General features: G+C 41.0%; 2 protein-coding genes across 3 annotated transcripts in view; one reads left to right on the forward strand and one right to left on the reverse strand.

Annotated features, from left to right (window-relative positions):
* Positions 1-2,931, reverse strand: part of LOC140463045 (dnaJ homolog subfamily C member 5) — a 66,512-nt gene extending 63,581 nt beyond the window's left edge. Inside the window, exon 1 of the mRNA XM_072556671.1 lies at positions 2,784-2,931. The gene's annotated coding sequence lies outside the window, so the exon portion shown is untranslated. The remainder of the gene's footprint in view (positions 1-2,783) is intronic.
* Positions 2,932-3,254: 323 nt separating this feature from the next.
* LOC140463047 (glucose-induced degradation protein 8 homolog) overlaps positions 3,255-17,921 on the forward strand; it is a 39,025-nt gene continuing 24,358 nt past the window's right edge. Inside the window, exon 1 of one of the 2 annotated variants that reach the window (XM_072556679.1) lies at positions 3,255-3,349. The gene's annotated coding sequence lies outside the window, so the exon portion shown is untranslated. The remainder of the gene's footprint in view (positions 3,350-17,921) is intronic. The other variant, XM_072556678.1, reaches the window with a different exon arrangement.

Below are 17,921 nucleotides of genomic sequence, written 5' to 3' on the forward strand. Positions count from 1 at the left end.
TACAGGGAGAACTAGCCATTTGGATACAGAACTGGCTCAAAAAGTAGAAGACAGAGGGTGGTGGTGGAGGATTGTTTTTCAGACTGGAGGCCTGTGACCAGTGGAGTGCGACAAGGATTGTGCTGGGTCCAGTACTTTTCATCATTTATATAAAATGATTTGGATATGAACATCGGACATATAGTTAGCAAGTTTGCAGATGACACCATCTCTTCCCTGGGGTGAGGGAGTCCAGAACTAGAGGGCATAGGTTTAGGGTGGGAAGGGAAAGATACAAAAGGGACCGAAGAGGCAACTTTTTCACGCAGAGGATGGGGCGTGTGTGGAATGAACTGCCAGAAGATGTGGTGGAGGCTGGTACAATTGCAACATTTAAAGGCATCTGGATGGGTATATGAGTAGGAAGAGTTTGGAGGGATATGGCCAAATGCTGGCAAATGGGACTAGATTAGGTTGAGATAGCTTGTCGGCATGGACAAGCTGGACCGTTGTGCCTGTTTCTATGCTGTACACCTCTATGACTGTGATTCTGGAACAATCATTTTCGGATGTACTATGACAACAAATTTTGTAATAGGAATTTATTCTCTTAAAAAATTAATGCTTTGGAAAATTCTCTTCCATGAAGCCTTAGACTATTAACAGGTAAATTTGCTAATTGATTTTTGATTCACAAAGGAATCACCGATTATGTGTGACAGAAGCGTTAAGATCACAATCTGCTCAACAAATGATCTTATTGACTTAGAGAGCAGGTTTGAGGGTCCAAATGGTCCATGCCTTCTCCTGTTCTTATCTTATGGAAGGCAGAATTTAAAAGTTTGTTTACTACATTTCCAAGTATCATGTTTTTACAATGAACAAAGATAAAGGTACTTCAGAGATAAAGTTCAAACACAGGATGTACAAAGTGCTGTAGCTGGTTAGAAATAAGATGCAGTAAAGTGTGAGTTACAATATTCCAGCATGAACTGGAAAACTCATTCACAAATCTTTGAAGATGACAAGAAAAAATGCAATGAGCTGGGTGTTATAAATTGAGCACAGTACAAAAGCAATGCTAAACTTTTATAAGTTACTTGATGAGCTTCAGATCGGAAGAATGTGTCCAGTTCTGGACGCATTTCTTGAAGGATGTGAAAGGATGTTTACTATCATGTCAGTAACAGTTATTCAGAAGACTAGAGCAGCTTGGAATGTTATCCTCGCAACACAAGGAGGTAAGGGAAGATTTAGTTAGATTTTGAAGAATAGGAAGAAAACATTTTCATTGGTAAGAGATCAGTAGCTGCCAGACTGAGGTTTTAAACAATCTGAAATGGAATTAAGGGAGGTTTTTTTCCAAAAAAAAAAGAGGGGTTGTTATAATATGGAAAATACCAGAGAGTAGTGAAAGGAAACTGAATTAATACTTTCGCAAGGGTCTTGGTTATAAACTTGGAAAGGAAAATACGTAGGGCTATGACCAAAGTGTATAGCCCAGACTAATTAGCTGGCTCCTTTAAAGAGCCAAATAGGCACAACAGATCAAAATGGCCTCATTGCACTGTACACTTCATAATAATTGAAATTAAATAAAATGCTTGTTACATATTAAATCCTGAAAAAGTGAGAATTCTGTAAGTTTACAACTTCATTACAGGCAGTGTCACTTTAATTTCAGTAAGATAAATAATTTGCAATGAAAAAAATCTATTCACTTTTGGTTTATAACATTTGGCATTTCTATATCACCTTCAACTTTGTTGTGAGGATTTTACCTTAAATACAGAAGAAACCTGTTGCCCATACTGAACAGCAGAATTCTACATAAGTTAATACAATTAAGTTACCTAGATAAAAAAAAGCCATTAGGAGTTGCAACTACTGCAGCTCAATAATAAAAATTGCTCATGCTCTACGTGCATAAAAATAGACATGCAATTTCTCGTCATATGCAAAGAGCGGTGTTACACTTATGCGCTAAATATATGAATCATGAATGCCTCATCTAGAATTTGCACTAGCTATTAAATTTACAGCACAAAAAAGGCAAAATAGTTGTAAATTCTCCCTGAACATAATACACATTTGAAAAATGAGTTTTCACGGAGGGATGTGCTACATTTAAAAAAAAAGATTCGGCCGGGAAATGATTAACAATCTATCCAAGTCCTGTTACACACGCTTCCCCATCTCTGAAACTGGGACGAGCTGGGATTGCTCAACTCGCCGACGTTCACCATTTGCAGAAATCCAGGACACCCTGCCCGATCACTGACGCATTTTGTGCAGAAAGGTGATGAGAAAATCTTGCCCTCGATTGATAAACAAGTGATAGCCAGAGACTCAGGCGAATTTGCCACCGCCGACAATAACCCAACGGTTCAGAAGCTTCCACTCACGGCGACAGTGCGTGCGATTAAAAAAAAACTGCAATGCTGCTGCGCTTGATCCAAACCCTGGAGCTTCTCATTCAAAAACCTGTGACTGTTGGTCCGCTGGGTCCCCTTCACCATTTACCCCCTCCCCCCCCCCCCAGTGCTAACATATCACTTCAATGTTAAGAAGTCATCACAAACTAGCAGGCTTAAAATAAAAGCGTTATAACGGTGCAGGCGAACTAAATCCTCCCCAAATCCAGAGCGGCACAGATTTATAGCGCTATCTGCGGCAGCAGATTAGACCCAACGCCATCATGCAATGGCTCAGATCGCAGGGAACAACTAAAACACCGGCAATGGGGCAAAACAGGGGGCGGACTACAGGGTCAATACGGATTAAAACCCCACAGATTTTACTACCTTCTATTCTTGCTCGTCTCTCTCCTTCTGGCGAGTTAGCTTTCCTCAAGCTCTTGCGACATGAACCATATCAGAGATTTCCGTCAGCACTTCACCTTTCGCACAGCTTCAACGTCTCTTCACTTCCTCCCTTTGCCCCTCCCACCTCAGCCGGCGCTTCATTTACTGTCGGCAGAGTGAAAAGAAATTCCCGCTGCATCCTGGGAACTGGAATCCCGCCCACACCAAGCGCTGACGGTTGAGCCGGCTCGCGGACGCAGACGCGGACGCAGACGCGCACGCGCCGTTCCCCTCTCTCAAAGCGGTTGAGGACACCCTTTCCCAAAGTCCCAAACCCCACCAGGCGGATAAGTGACAACCGCGTTCACCAATAGTCAGCCGCACACGCCGAGTGGGCGGGACGGTGCCCAAACGCTCCAAGGGAAAGCCACCAATCAGCGCTCGGGAAGGGTGGCAAGCAAGTTCGGTTGAGTCTCGGTCACGTTCAACCAAACTTTTCTTTGAAAGATCGCGAGTTTTCCTGCCCTGCGGTTCCTGGGTACAAACAAAAATCTCCCACACTTGAGGTAGGTGCGCTAGTTTTAAAATTCAGCTTCTGACTGAAAACCGCTTTCGTTTTCAACCACTGTGTACAGTGAAAATAAACCAGGCTCCTAAATGTATCCGTGATTCTGTATTTGCTGAGAATGTTGTTGTTTACCTGTGGCAAGTTTTTTTTGTGTCTGGTGCACGTAGGCCTTGGCGACGCAGTGACTTTTCTAACGCTCTGCTGGAAATTCTGTCGAGCAGTACAAGCTTTTCACTTCCATTTACAAATTTATTATCAATATAAACTTGGTTCAGTCGCAGTTCGTTTTAAGGCTTCATTATAACCCAAGCTTTGAGATTATGAGGCAATCTACAGTTTTGAGATGAAAATCTTGATATTTTTATTCGAATTTATGCTTAAAAATTAGAGGAATTGATGCAGTTTGTTGAACTGGATGTACAGACAGTCGACATATACCTACGTCAAGACATATTTATTATTTAAGTACATATAAAGCAGAGGTTTAAAAATCCTTGTACCTTCTGTAGTTTATGAAAAACGGAATGTTTTGAACAGCGGTATATCATTTTCGGTCTTGGTTAAAGGGCAAATTTATTTCTCAAAATACAGGAACGTGAAGAATTTGTGTGTGTGTGTCTTTACATTTTTAAATGTGAGTAAAGAGAATTTCACACTTATAAGTGAGTGAACTTGCATTTTTCAGTTAACTTGCTGTACTATTGATGCATCAATGCGGCGTCGATTACCGTGGAGTATGAAGAATGGTGTGGAAAACAAATATAGTTAAGAAATTGAGTTGAAAATGCAATTACAGGGTTTTAGATTTAGTATAACGTACTGTGAAGGTGAGGGCAATTTAAACCATGAAGTGTTAAAAGGAAAAGTGTGGGCAAGAAATAAGGTGGTAACAAAGTCTAGTTAGAAGTGATTGATGAGATGGGTAAGAGTGGTTAAAATAAACTTACTAGGACATGGGCTGACAGGTTAATGACTTGAGCACCAGACCAAGCTTGTATGGATGGTAATATAAACTCTGAATTGATTGTAATTTATGCAGTGTAGAGGCTGTCAGTATATTTAAGAAATCATATTTTGGGACCCGTGAGTCTGGTTTAGAATTTTGATGCTAGCTGGAAGGAGAGGTTGGAGGAGTAATTTAGGTTTTATGAAAATGGGAAACAGAAAGTCATGGAATGGTGATAGCTGAAAAAATATCACTCCTGGTTAACCTGTCAAGTTGCTGTATCTCTGCACTTAGCTTGATGTTTCAACTGAGGAGTTGATGGAGTCAAAACTTGAGACTTGCAGGTGTAAGTAGAATCTGCTGCTTTTGATGACATTGCATTTATATGCTTTCAAGACCAGACACTCAAACCTACTCAGTTCATTGTAAAGAACATCATTTATATGAAAGTATACCTGCATTGGCTGTTGCTGTTGGTTCTGAATCTTTGTTTCTTTGTCAGTCTGGGACTAATCATATAATGCTTCTTCGGCTGGGGGTTTGCTTATGGTTTTCAGATGCTGTTATTCCACAGCTAAATTGAGGCAGAAGATTTGGGTCCAGTTTTTTGGAAGAAATTCCTGTAACACCCCTTTCAGAATACAAGAAATGACATGTCTTTAAATTGAAAGTGCTGTTTTAAATTAGCTTGTTGCATGTTTTTGAACATATCAGGTTGCTAACAAAGTTTAAATCTATATTGTTAAATCTTAGAACTTGGCCTTCTAATGTAATTGTACAGTGACTACACAGATGGTTGAAAGAGCAGCGCTCTGAAAGCTAGTGTTTTCAAATAAACCTGTTGAACTATAATCTGGTGTTGTGTGGTTTTTAACTTTGTCCCCCAACCCCCCACCCCTCCCCAGTCCAACACCGGCTCCTCTACATTATGGCTATCCTTAAAATGAGTGACTTTCAGCAATTTCCATGCCCAGTTCAGAGTCAACCATATCATCACAGATGTAGCGGTATATGAGGACCTGGCCAGATAAGGACGAGAGATTTCCTTCCCTAAAGGATCTCTGACAAAGCGCCACTCTCTGCAACTGGATCCTCAGTTTCCTGACCCACAGACCACAATCAGTGAAGACTGGGGGCAATATTTCATCCTCAGTAACATTCAATACTGGAACCCGCATGGGTGCGTACTCAGCCCCCTACTGTACTCACTGTATACTCATGACTGTGTCGCCAAATACCAGACTAATGCCATTTACAAGTTCGCTGATGACGCCACCATAGTCATTCGAATCTCAGATGGCAACGAAACAGACTACAGACGGGGGGTGGAAGACCTGGAAAAATAGTGCACTGAGAATAACCAAGCTCTCAAAGCTGGCAAAACCAAGGAACTCATTATTGACTTTTGGTGGGATGTGACTCATGCCCCCCTACACATTAACAGCACAGAGGTGGAATGGGCATATAGTGTCAAGCTCCTGGGAGTGGTCATCAACAACAAGCTTTCCTGGACTGTTCATGTGGATGCACTGGTTACAAAGGCCCAACAATTTTCCTTCTTCCTCAGGCAGCTGAGAAAATTTGGCATGAAGGTGAATACCCTTGCCAACTTTTATAGGTGTGCCATCGAGAGCATTCTGTCCGGATGTATCACTACCTGGTATGGCAACTGTACCAGTCAAGATTGGAGACGGTTACAGTGAGTGGTGAACTTGGCCAGGACAATCACAAAGGCCAACCTCCCATCTATAGAATCTATCTACCAGGTCCACTGTCAAGGAAAGGCTGCCCAGCATTCTCAAAGATCCATCTCATCCTGGCAATGTTTTGCTACAACCTCTACCATTTGGGGAGAAGGTACAGAAGACTGAACGCACACGCACACACGCACGCGCGCGCACGCACACGCACACACACACACACACATGTTTTGAAACAGTTTCTACCCTACTGTTGTTGGAATATTGAATGGACTCTCAAGCTGTTAACATTTGCCTGTGCCTGTGTTTTTGTTTTTGCCACTGTTTACCTATTATTTACCTATCTATGCTACTTAACTATGTGATCTGCCTGTATTGCTCGCACGATGAAGCTTTTCACTGCCTCAGTACATGTGACAATAAATTCATTTCAATTCAACATTAATGAACCAGATGGGTTTATAATCGATCATAGTTTTGTGATTGCCATTAAGTTGTTTAAATTCACTTAGTTGCATTGTGCATCATTAGATCATGCCAATGGATTATTCGTCAACTAACATTACTGCTATAGTACCAATGGCAATTGATCAAATTTAAATTAATTAATTACATTTCAGTAATTCAGTCAGAAATAAAATACTAGTCTCATTAAAATGGTTTGTGAAATTGATAGATTTTCATAAGAGTGTTGAGTTTAGTAATGCCCTTCTGGGAGAAAATCTGGCATCATTACCTGATCTGTGCTACATATGACTCCAGCTCTACAGCATGTGGCTTTTTCTGAACTGAAATGCTTAGCAAGTCACTCATTTATGTCATATTGCCAAAGAAAAAAGGTACTGTGGGTATTCCTGCACCATATGGACTTAGTGGTTCAAGAAGGTGGTTTGCTGTCAGTTTCTCAAGGCCAGTATGGATTAGTATTCAATGCTGGTCGTGCCATAACACTTACCCAAAGCACATTTAAAACAAAAGTGATTTTATTATCTGAAACAAATTTTGAGTACTTTATCAACTATTTGAATTCAGTTAGTTTTATGATTTTCTTGATTGCTTTGAGCTCTGATCATCTAAGTAGTAGATCTGACCATCTCTTTTAAGAAGTTTTCAGAAAATATAAGGAATTTTATCAAAACTAATATTAATATTGCCCTGTGTGTCACATACAGACTATCAAAACTACTGTTGGTACACCTGGAGTATTTGTTAATATGTTGACATTGTAATGTTATTGGTTTTGATATTTATAATGTCCATTTGGAATTTGATTTAATATGCTTTCTGCATTAATTTTTTTGAATCATATAAGTTGGAATAGGATAAAGCACTGATCTAATGCACCAAGGTAAATATTTGATATTTTGGTGTAGCAAAAATACAATTTGCTTTTGACAAAATATTTCAAGTTACGTATATACTTTTTTTGTTATTGCCTACATATATGATTTATATTGTGTTTTCTGTTAAAAGTACCAGTTAGCATAATCAGTGATTCTCCATTATTTACAGGTATTTATATAACTTCATAAAGTCTAAGGACAGAAATGGACAATGTGACCCAACTGGTCTGTACTTCAAATAAGCCTTCTCTACCCTTGCCCCTCTAAAACTATCAATGCATCTTCCAATTTGCAAGCTCTAGAATTCCCAAGTTAATGTGATCATAAAATTAGAGTCAAGAGTTTTTACAGCATGAGATTTGATTTGACTTACTATTGTCATGTGAATAGTGAAAAGTTTTGTGTGTGGTACAGGTAGATCATACCATACAAAGTGCATTAGGATGATGGAACAGAACAAAGAACACAACATCATGTCTGCAGAGAAGGTGCACAAACAGCGTAATCAACATTAAATTTAAAATCTGAAGCCTAATACCAGCAGGGAAAGAATCTATTTTTGAATATTTTGGTACATGTGTTTAAGCTTTCGTATCCTCTATGCAATGGAAGAGGTTGGAAGAAATTATAACTGGGGTGGGACGGGTCTTTTTATGTTAGCTACTTTCCTGAGGCAGTGAGAAGTTTAGGTGGAATCAATGGATGGAAGATTGGCTCGTGGATGGACTAGCCTGTTGTTCCAACTCTCTGCAGTTTCTCATAATCCTGGGTAAAGCAGTTGCCATACCAAGTTGTGACACATCCTAATAGAATGCTTTCTGTGGTCCCTCCTTTAAGAATTGGTAAGTGTCTTTAGCCTCCTGAGGAAATAGAGGTGTGGTTGTGCTTTCTTCACCGTAGCAACAATGTGGTGGACCAGGACAGATTGTTGTAACTATCACTACTCAGAACTTGACGCTTTGGACCATCTCCACCTCTGCACTATTGAGGTAGATAGGGGCACCTTGCTTTCTGAAGTCAATGATCAGCTGTTTCATTTTGCTGATGTTGACGGAGCGATTATTATGTTTACACCATGCCAGCAAGCATTGTGCTTCCTGTATTCTGTCTTGTCATTGTTTGAGATTGACCTATAACTGTGCGTCAGTGAACTTGGAGTTATGACAGAAATTGGCCACACAGTCATGAGTGTATAGGGAGTATAGTAAAAGGTTCGCAGTCTTGCGGGACACTGGTGTTGAGGATTATTGTGGAGGAGTTGGTGTTGCATATTCTGACTGCAGTCAGTGGGTCAGGAAATCAAGGATTCAATTGCAGAGGATGGAGTTGAGACCTAGGTCTCAGAGTTTGGAGATTAATTTGGTTGGAATTATGGTGTTGAAGGTAGAGCTGTAGTCAATAAGTAGGAGCCTGACATTGTTATCCAGATGTTCCAGGGATGAGTGTAGGGCCAGGGAGATAGAATCTGCTGTGGATCTGTTGCGAAGGTAGATGAATTGGAAGGGATCAAGGTAGACTGGGAAGTTAGAGTTGATGTGAACTATGATTAACCTCTGAAATTAAATCAACTGGACTCAAATGCTAGCAAGAGCAAAGAAAAAGTTTATTTCGGACTCTGCAGGGTCGACTCAATACATTTGGCAAAACACCGCATGTAAGGGGTGTCTGAATAACTTTCACTTATTCCCGTTATACTAAACTTCGCTTATCCTTATCACAGCTTGAGGCCAAGAGCTTGGAACATTCGAGCTCCTTTCCACATGTGGAATTGTTTTTTCTCATTCCTTGACTGTTGATGTGATAGTTTACTGTCCTTGTGAGACTACTGAGAGTCTGGTTTAACTTACATATTTTTCCCTGACTTTGCTTTTCTGTCTGCCTGCAAGACTTTGCAAGATATTCTTTTACAGATTTCACAATAAATGTTAACTTTCCATTACATTTCCCCCCCTTTTTGTTATTTTATGACTATAATGACAAAACCTAAAACAAGTGTACAGAGCCAGATAGCTATACATCAAATTGCTTAGGGAGCACCAGGCCTTTCCTCAGGTGTGCTTCATATGGTGTGATCTCTGCCCCCATTATGTCCTTGGGTGACGTCAATCCACTATGGGTGTTATGGACTTCAGTGAGGCAGGTAAGATACCGGCACACTGTCTCACATTCTTGCTTGCACATTGCAATTTTGGTCATGTCCAGTCAGACTGGGAATGCCTCCCTACAGGCGGTTGCTAGTGCTGCAACAAAAGCATCAAAGTCTCTGTTCTCCTCCGCTTGCGGGTTGGCTACTCTAGCATGGACATTTTGCAGCTGGCCAATTTATGCTTGATTTTGGTGATATCGGCAGCCAGTTTTTGTCCCAAGAGACGTCTCATCTCATGTGACGTAGGTCGGAACTCAATACGAACTTTGTCACTTCTTCTTCGAACTTATTACCTCCAACCTCACATAGGTCAGGCAACTGCCCATAGGCACTTTCCAATTCCTTCATGGTCCATGGCCGGTGGACCAACATTGAGTACCCTTATCTGCAACTTCAACCACTGGTGCTTGCAAAACCACCTAGTTAGGCGATCGTACGCAGTACTCCCGCCGTCCGTCATGGTGTGATCGTGAACAGGCCCTGGATACCCTTCCATCTTGGAGTGGCCGTCCTTCTTTTGGGCTGCTTGCTTCAATTGGTTGTGAGTACGAAGTGCTACCGGTGATCCCAGCAAACTCGGAGGTGGCGGCCGCTGACTTGGAACCTTCATAGGGGGACTGTAGGTCTCGGAGGGCAGTCATCAAGGTCAGGATCTGAAACAGACTTAAGACACTGTACAGCTTCATTAGTTTGTTTTCCGCGCGTGTTGGCATGTGCGCTGGTGTTTGTATGTGTACTTGATCTATCTTTTATTTGAGGTTTCCTTTCCCTGATATCAGCCTCAGCTTTCCACATGTTATAAGCACTCCAATTCACAGATTCTATCTTTCCCTTCCGTTTCTCCTCTCTGTCTCTCCTCCAACCGTGACCTCTGTATTTCCAACTGCCTTTTACTAAAACTTCCTCCCTCAGGAAAACCACATTCCTTGATCCACAATTCTAACTGTTTTACAGACTCTGGGCTGTAATTACTTGGAATGGCCATCCAAAAATACAATACGATACATGCTAAGTCCTGTGTGAACCCTCTTTTTGTTTGCTCTTGTTGGAGCCTATTTTCACCGTTACTGGAAAAGTGTTCAGCGCTCTCTCTCTGTACTGTTACCCTTTGACTTTGACTTTGCTTTTACCTCCGGAGGTCCCCTCTCACACTGGAGGCATCTGTCTCAATGCCTTGATTTTCATAAACCAAGAAACCATGTACCCGGTACGTCTTTGGCGATTCCAACTCAGCCATTGGTGGCTCCAATTCTAAAACCACTCCTTAAACTTGCTGTCTCTTAAGCACTCTAGAGACAGCAATCTCTTCCCTTGAGTTTTACTTGAATACCGCGTGAGAGTTCACTAGACTCTTCCTGATTTATTTATTCTATTAAAACGAGTCTCTGTAGGATTACGTAAGCTATGACTCTTACCCCGACCCCATTTGGTTCAGACCCTGGCGCTGGGGTGATCCACAGATTTCCAGTCCTCTCATGCAAAGGGGCCAATTCAGCACTCGAGATGAAGTGAAAGTCCTTCAAAGCGCTGGCGCCAACACCTCCTGGGAATCTTCAGAACCTTCCCCAGTCATGGGATCCTGGGCAAGCCCCCGAGTTTACTGTCGTGGAAATTAAATCAACTGGACTCAAATGCTAGCAAGAGCAAAGAAAGTTTATTTTGGAGTCTGCAGGGTCAACTCAATACATTAGGCAAAACGCCTCATGTAAGGGGTGCCTGAATAACCTTCACATATTCCGTTTATACTAAACTTTGCTTATCCTTATCACACTTAAGACCAAGAGCTTGGAACATTCAAGCTCCTTTCCACATATGGAATTGTTTTTTCTCATTCCTTGACTGTTGATATGATAGTTTACTGTCCTTGTGAGACTACTGAGAGTCTGGTTTAACTTTACATTTTTCCCTGACTTTGCTTTTCTGTCTGTCTGCAAGGCTTTGCAAGGTATTCATTTACAGATTTCGCAATAAATGTTAATTTTTCCATTACACTTCTTGAAGCACTTCATAATTATGGAGGTCAGAGGCGCCGAGCGATAGTCACTGAGGCATGCTGTGTGAGTTTTCTTTGGCATCAGGATGATGATCTTGTTGAAGCAGGTAGGGACTTCAGATCATAGTAAGGAGAGGTTGAGGATGTCAGTGAATACTCTGCCAGCTGACACGTGTAGGATCTGAGTGCAGGGCCAGAGACTGCACCTGGGCCAGTTATTTTCTGTGAGTTCACTGTCAAAAAGGTCGATCTGACGTCTGCAGTGAAGACTAAGAATGGTGTCCTGTTTCCCCCCCTCAGTCGAAGCAAAGCACTTAGAGACACAGTTTTGCCTCCTTCATCTTGGAGGGAGAGAGAATAATCGCCCACGTATGCTGGGACATGAGTTCTCAATCTTCTCTCTTGAACAACAGTTTCTATTTTTTTCTTTTTATTTCTTTTTTCTTTCTTTTCTTTTTTTCACTTTTTAAAAAATAAAACCCCCACACTACTGCCTAACTGTGGTGGTGTTTGTATTAGAGTGGTGCTGGAAAAGCACAGCAGGTCAGGCAGCATCCAAGGAGCAGGAAAATCGACGTGTCGGGCAAAAGCCCTTCATCAGGGCTTCATCAGGGTTCCTGATGAAGGGCTTTTGCCCAAAACGTCGATTTTCCTGCTCCTCGGATGCTGCCTGACCTGCTGTGCTTTTCCAGCAGCACTCTGCTCTAAACTCAGCATCTGAAGTCCTCACTTTTGCCTAACAAAAATAACTAGTCTGTTACAGGAAAGAGAGTTTGAAGAATCCTCCCATGTGGGGAAAAAAATCACAAGTAAAGTTCTTAAATCCACAGTCCTTAGGGAGCACTCCATCGCCTCCAAGTCAAGTGGAAACAAGCCAGTTCTCCAAAATCTCCTTCAGTAAAGTCCAACCTGAAAACAAAACTCAGGCTGTCCTTGTGCACCACTCCTTTGAGAAATCTGAATTGGATAAGGGCTGTTAAATACTTAACCAAGCTGACTAGACTTTTGGAGATGCTTCAAATGGAGGATACCAGTGCATCTGAGTATGCATTGCATCTGCAGGTATAGCAACAGGCTAAGTGAATGCAGCATGCTCTGCAATTAAATATAAGAAAGCCAACTGGCCGTTATGATGTGATGACCGCTTGATCAGTGAACGTGGTTTAATGTTCATAAGAAGGCCACTGACAAAAAGCACACCGACCTTCTCTTTGTTGTTGTTGTTGTTGTTAGTTTCTTCACTTTTTGTGCTCATGATTGGGGAGCTGATTGAATCCATTGGATCAGGCTGTGAAGGGGTGGGCAGTAGTCCTAAGACATCCTTTACATGTGAATGGAGAAATTCGAGAGACTATGTTAGCTGATGAAAGTATCTTTGCATTTCCTCTCAAGTTCCTTCCTTGCCAAGGCGGTTATCAGTATGAAGACAGTCACATATTTAACCGCACTAAATTGCGTCTGCCTATTTCAACATTCTTTGAATTCTTCAAGTCTATTACTCTGTTCACTGTGACATTATTAAGTTTTATACAATCTGTAAGCTTTTAAATTTTACTGCCTAAACAATTCAGTCAATTATAAACAACAATCAGTGGTCCTAAAATCAAACTCTCGGGTACCTCATTCAGGTTATTCAAAAATTATTTTCCTTTGACAAGTTGATACTTGGATAATGTGAAAGCTGTCAGGAAAAGTATTTCAAAAGTCTGAAATGGCAAGAAAACAACAAAATGTTTCCTGTGCTTTAGCTATTGAAGAGGCAGTTTCAGTTCAGATTTATATATCAAATGTTCAAGGGAAACAAATGCTGAATATTTTAAAATTTTGTTCTCCAAATGAAACTTCCCAAATAAAACAGTCTGAATTACAGTGGCAACTTTGGTAGAGATCAACATTCTTTGAATTTGCAATAAGAAGAGGGCCAATGAAGTCTTAACAATAATTAACAGAATTGAAACAGCTCAGCCTCAAGTTTTAATATTCTCTCAAATCTTAACAAAACATCAAACTCAAAGTGCACTCTTTTTGTGAGTAATCTGCATTAAAATACAGCAAAGATATTTTAATACAATACTCTCATCTATCTAAAGCATGACCACTGACCCAACTTTTTTTTAAAACAGATATTGTAGAATTTCAAACAAATCAGGGGCTCAAGGCATTGAATCAATTGGTTTTAAGGTTACATGTTTGATAGTTTTAAAAAGGACATAATGTTGTACAATTTTAATGTAAAAACAAAATCTGCCCCATTACATAGCCCACAAAACCCATTGATTAGATTAGATTAGATTACTTACAGTGTGGAAACAGACCCTTCGGCCCAACAAGTCCACACCGCCCCGCCGAAGCGAAACCCACCCATACCCCTACATCTACATCTGCCCCTTACCTAACACTACGGGCAATTTAGCATGGCCAATTCACCTGACCTGCACATCTTTGGACTGTGGGAGGAAACCGGAGCACCCGGAGGAAACCCACGCAGACACGGGGAGAACGTGCAAACTCCACACAGTCAGTCGCCTGAGGCGGGAATTGAACCCGGGTCTCCAGCGCTGTGAGGCAGCAGTGCTAACCACTGTGCCACCGTGCCGCCCCACTGTGTTTGAGGATAAAGGTCAGAGTGATAACCTATCACACAGACAGTGAGACACAGAGAGGGAGTGAGGAAAAAGGAAGCTTCAGAAAACTCCAAGCCCCAGAGGAGAGGCATTGAATCAATTAACCGAATCATCAATTATCTGGACACAATAGTGCCTGCCCAGCTCGTTCGGATAATCGAGGTTCCTCTATATTGTCATCCCATTTCTCCCCCTCAGTCGAAACAAAATAATCAGAGACATAGTATAGTTTTACTTCCTTCATCTTTATTCCAGGCCTGGAGGGAGAGAGAACGATCGTCCATGTGCGCAGGGACATGAGTTTTCTGTCTTCTCTCTTGAACAACATGAACAAATGAATTATATAATAATTTTACAGGGAGGAGCATATTGATTGGGTGACCGTTACAATCGAGTGTCAATAGCAAACATTAAGTCATCTGGTGTTACACATTGAATGCTCTTAACCTTGACTGGCTTCATGTAATGAATACTTTCACCTTGTTAAACTGACCCTACATACTAAATCCTTCCGATTTGTTAAATGGCTCTACATATTGAATGCTTTTCCACCTTGTTAACCCATTACCCATGTCTCCAGCACCCCATTGTTAACTGCAAGCTTTTAACTGATCTGGGTCATGTTCAGCCGAACCTCTTGTTTCATTAAACTTAACTCTTTCTCTGCTCATACCCGAAATACATTCTCAAGGAGACAGGTGCATTTGACTGGGCAACTAATGTGGTCTCACTAACCAATTGTTCCAAATAAGCATAGAATGCTTTGAGAGCATCAAAGAGTATTTCTGTCCATTATTCCATTCTGCTTCATTATGTAGCTTGATATATTGTGTAAGCCTTGCCACAAATGATGGGTGTCCATGTGGTAAGTTTGGATCTCTAGCTTCGTCTGGTATTTTAGTGTCTCTAATAGCCTTATGGTGGTCATACATGAATTTCCTGTAAGGGTCAGGCTCGTGTGACTTGAACGTTTCACACCTGGACTTCTGTGGGCAGTCAATCTGCCGGTTCATCCAAGGTTCCCAGTTGGGGAACATTTCAGGTTAACTTCTTTGGCAGGCAGTCTTCTACACACTTGCTAATGAAGTCTGTAACAGTAGTGGTATACTTATTTAGGTTGGCTGCTGAATTCCCAAATGTAGCACAGTCCACTGATTCCAAGCAGTCCTGCAGAAGTTCTTCTGCTGCCTCAGTCCAGCACTGTATTACTTCCTGTAATAGAACATTCATCTGTTCTAATTCTATTTTCCAGCAGTTTGCCCACAACCCTCTACGCAGTGGTGTTTTAAATGCTCATCTAAATTGCTCTTAAGTATCTTGAGGGCTCCTGCTTCTACCATCCTCCTGGAGGAGGGGGGGAGCAATTTGCTCAAATCCACTTAAACTTTCTACCCCTTACTATAATGTTAGGTTCTTTTCCTTAAGTTTCACACGAGATGCAACTCGCACACACCAACTTCTGCAAACGGTTAAAGTTTAATAAAGCTTGTACAAGCTAGGTGACCCCCTTTTTGACCCTCTTCGCAGGCATGCAAAGTTAAGTCAAAGTGAGGCCCTGAACAACGAAAACACATCTCCTTTTATACAAGTCATTTAGCTATACTGACAGATACTCTGGCCAATCCCCCATAGTCACATGCAATTCAAGACAACCCCCAGTCACATGTTACCCCAGGTACAGTGGTAGAATGAGGTCGAAAGAGATTGATAGTTTAATTTGTTGATAGTAGGGGAATAGTAGCAAATGACTGTAATTGGGATGTGAGTAATTCCTACTCTTGCGTGAATGTCATCCCCACCCACTTCCAGAATGTTCAGCTTTGCAGTATATTACATTAATGTTCAGAGAGAAATTCCCATTTAATCTTTTAACATTACAATAAAACCATACCCCTGGTTATTAACCCCTCTACTAAAGGTAAACATTTATCCTGATTTGTACTCCTGAGAACTTTGTACACCTCAGTCAGATCCAGCCCTTAACCCTCTCTGCTCTAAGGAAAATAATCCCACTCTGCCTAGACTCTGCATAGCTGAACTGCTCTTGCCTAGGCATCATCCTGGTGAAGCTGTTCTGCACCCTCGCTATGGCAGTCTCATTCTTCCTATAGTATGGTGACCAGAACTGCACACAGTAATGAGCAATGGTCTAACTAGGTAGAATTGAAGGAGATACAATCCTCCAGATGGATCTATAAATGGTGATGAATTCCAGTTAAGTTCAAAAGAGATAAATACTAAGAGATAAAACTTAGAGTAGGAGTACACTTGAAAATATTGACAGGCGTAGATATTAGTTTGAGACACCTCTGTAGCAGTGGGGTCCTGAACTTGGGATTCCTGGCCTAGGGGTAAGGTTACTACCACTGTACCACAAGAACTCAGATATGTTGCAACATATCTCGGGTGAGTGGTCTTGAACCTGCATCTTTTGGCCCAGAGGTCAGGGGCGCCATCACTGAACCATAAAAGACTTAACAGCATACTCTGCCCTTCATTAAATATCTTTGAGTGTAGCTTGGAAGACGTTTCATTGGACCATTTTAGAAAATAAGAAATATGAAAGTGAGCTTGTTTAAAAGTCAGAGGATATCTATTTAAATCTGTAATGGCTGGTTTATAGTTTATTTCAAACTTACAAAACTTATGCAGTCCAAAATTGTAATTGTTGCTTGGTTGCACTGGTTAAAATCTATTAAATTTGAACAGTAATTAAAATTGCTCATGGTTCCGTCTAGATGTGCTTTTTCAAGACTGAGAAAAATGTATGTTGCCTAATCTTTATACAAAGGAATTCCAATATTTCAGCAATACTGGTATAAACTCAGAAGGACAGTGTCCAATATTTAAAGTAATTATTTCTTGAAGTCGAAACATTGAAAGGTAGTGAAATAAAACAAACAGATACAAGACGTAAATGGATTTGATAAAAATAACTTGGGCAACTGTTGTGACCTTCCAAAAACCTTCTCATTGCAGCATCTTTTCTCAGATTTGTATGACTTTAACCCTTTGATTAAAGTTTTAGATACGAGTGAGCTACTCATGATATTGGCTGATGTCAACTGGTGAATGTTTTTATGTGCATGCAACAAGGTAATAAAGAGTTAGAAGTGAAGCACAATTTCCGATTGCAATGTGACAATAAAGTTGAGCAGAAAATACTGACATTTCCTTTTTTTTTGCTCTCTCTACCATATTCTTTATCCACCCCATTTTTGCTTTCACTTCTACTTTCTATAAATAATTTGAAGTGAAATGGACTATTTTAGTTTAAATTTTACGGTATAGATTATTCAATTTAGTTGACTAGAGTGACTCAAAAGTCAGATTCCCTGTCAAGGTAATTTTTTTTTGATCTAATAACTGGAAGCACCTGTACCCTTACCAATAGAAAGTAAGTGCAGATGTAACAAACAACTAGCTGACTACAAAATGAAAACTCATCAATAAACTGGATTTTCAGATTATGCCTAAATATAACTCATACATCAAAATTATCTGCCTGCAAGGCATAGGCAAAAGTGAAGACTGCAGATGCTGGAAACCAGAGTCTAGATTAGAGTGGTGCTGGAAAAGCACAGCAGGTCAGGCAGCACCCGAGGAGCAGGAAAATTGACGTTTCGGGCAAAAGCCCTTGATTGGGGCTTCATCAGAGTTCCTGATGAAGGACTTTTGCCCGAAACGTCGTAATGAAACAGTCTTAGAAGACGCCATAATACATTGCCATTCAATAACTCTGCCTGTAGTGTTGGATGCATTAGTTAGGGGTAAATGTAAGGGAATGGGTCTGTGTGGGTTGCTCTTCAGAGGGCTGG

This window comes from Chiloscyllium punctatum, chromosome 37 (assembly GCF_047496795.1).
Source record: "Chiloscyllium punctatum isolate Juve2018m chromosome 37, sChiPun1.3, whole genome shotgun sequence".
NCBI classification, from domain to species: Eukaryota; Metazoa; Chordata; class Chondrichthyes; order Orectolobiformes; family Hemiscylliidae; genus Chiloscyllium; species Chiloscyllium punctatum.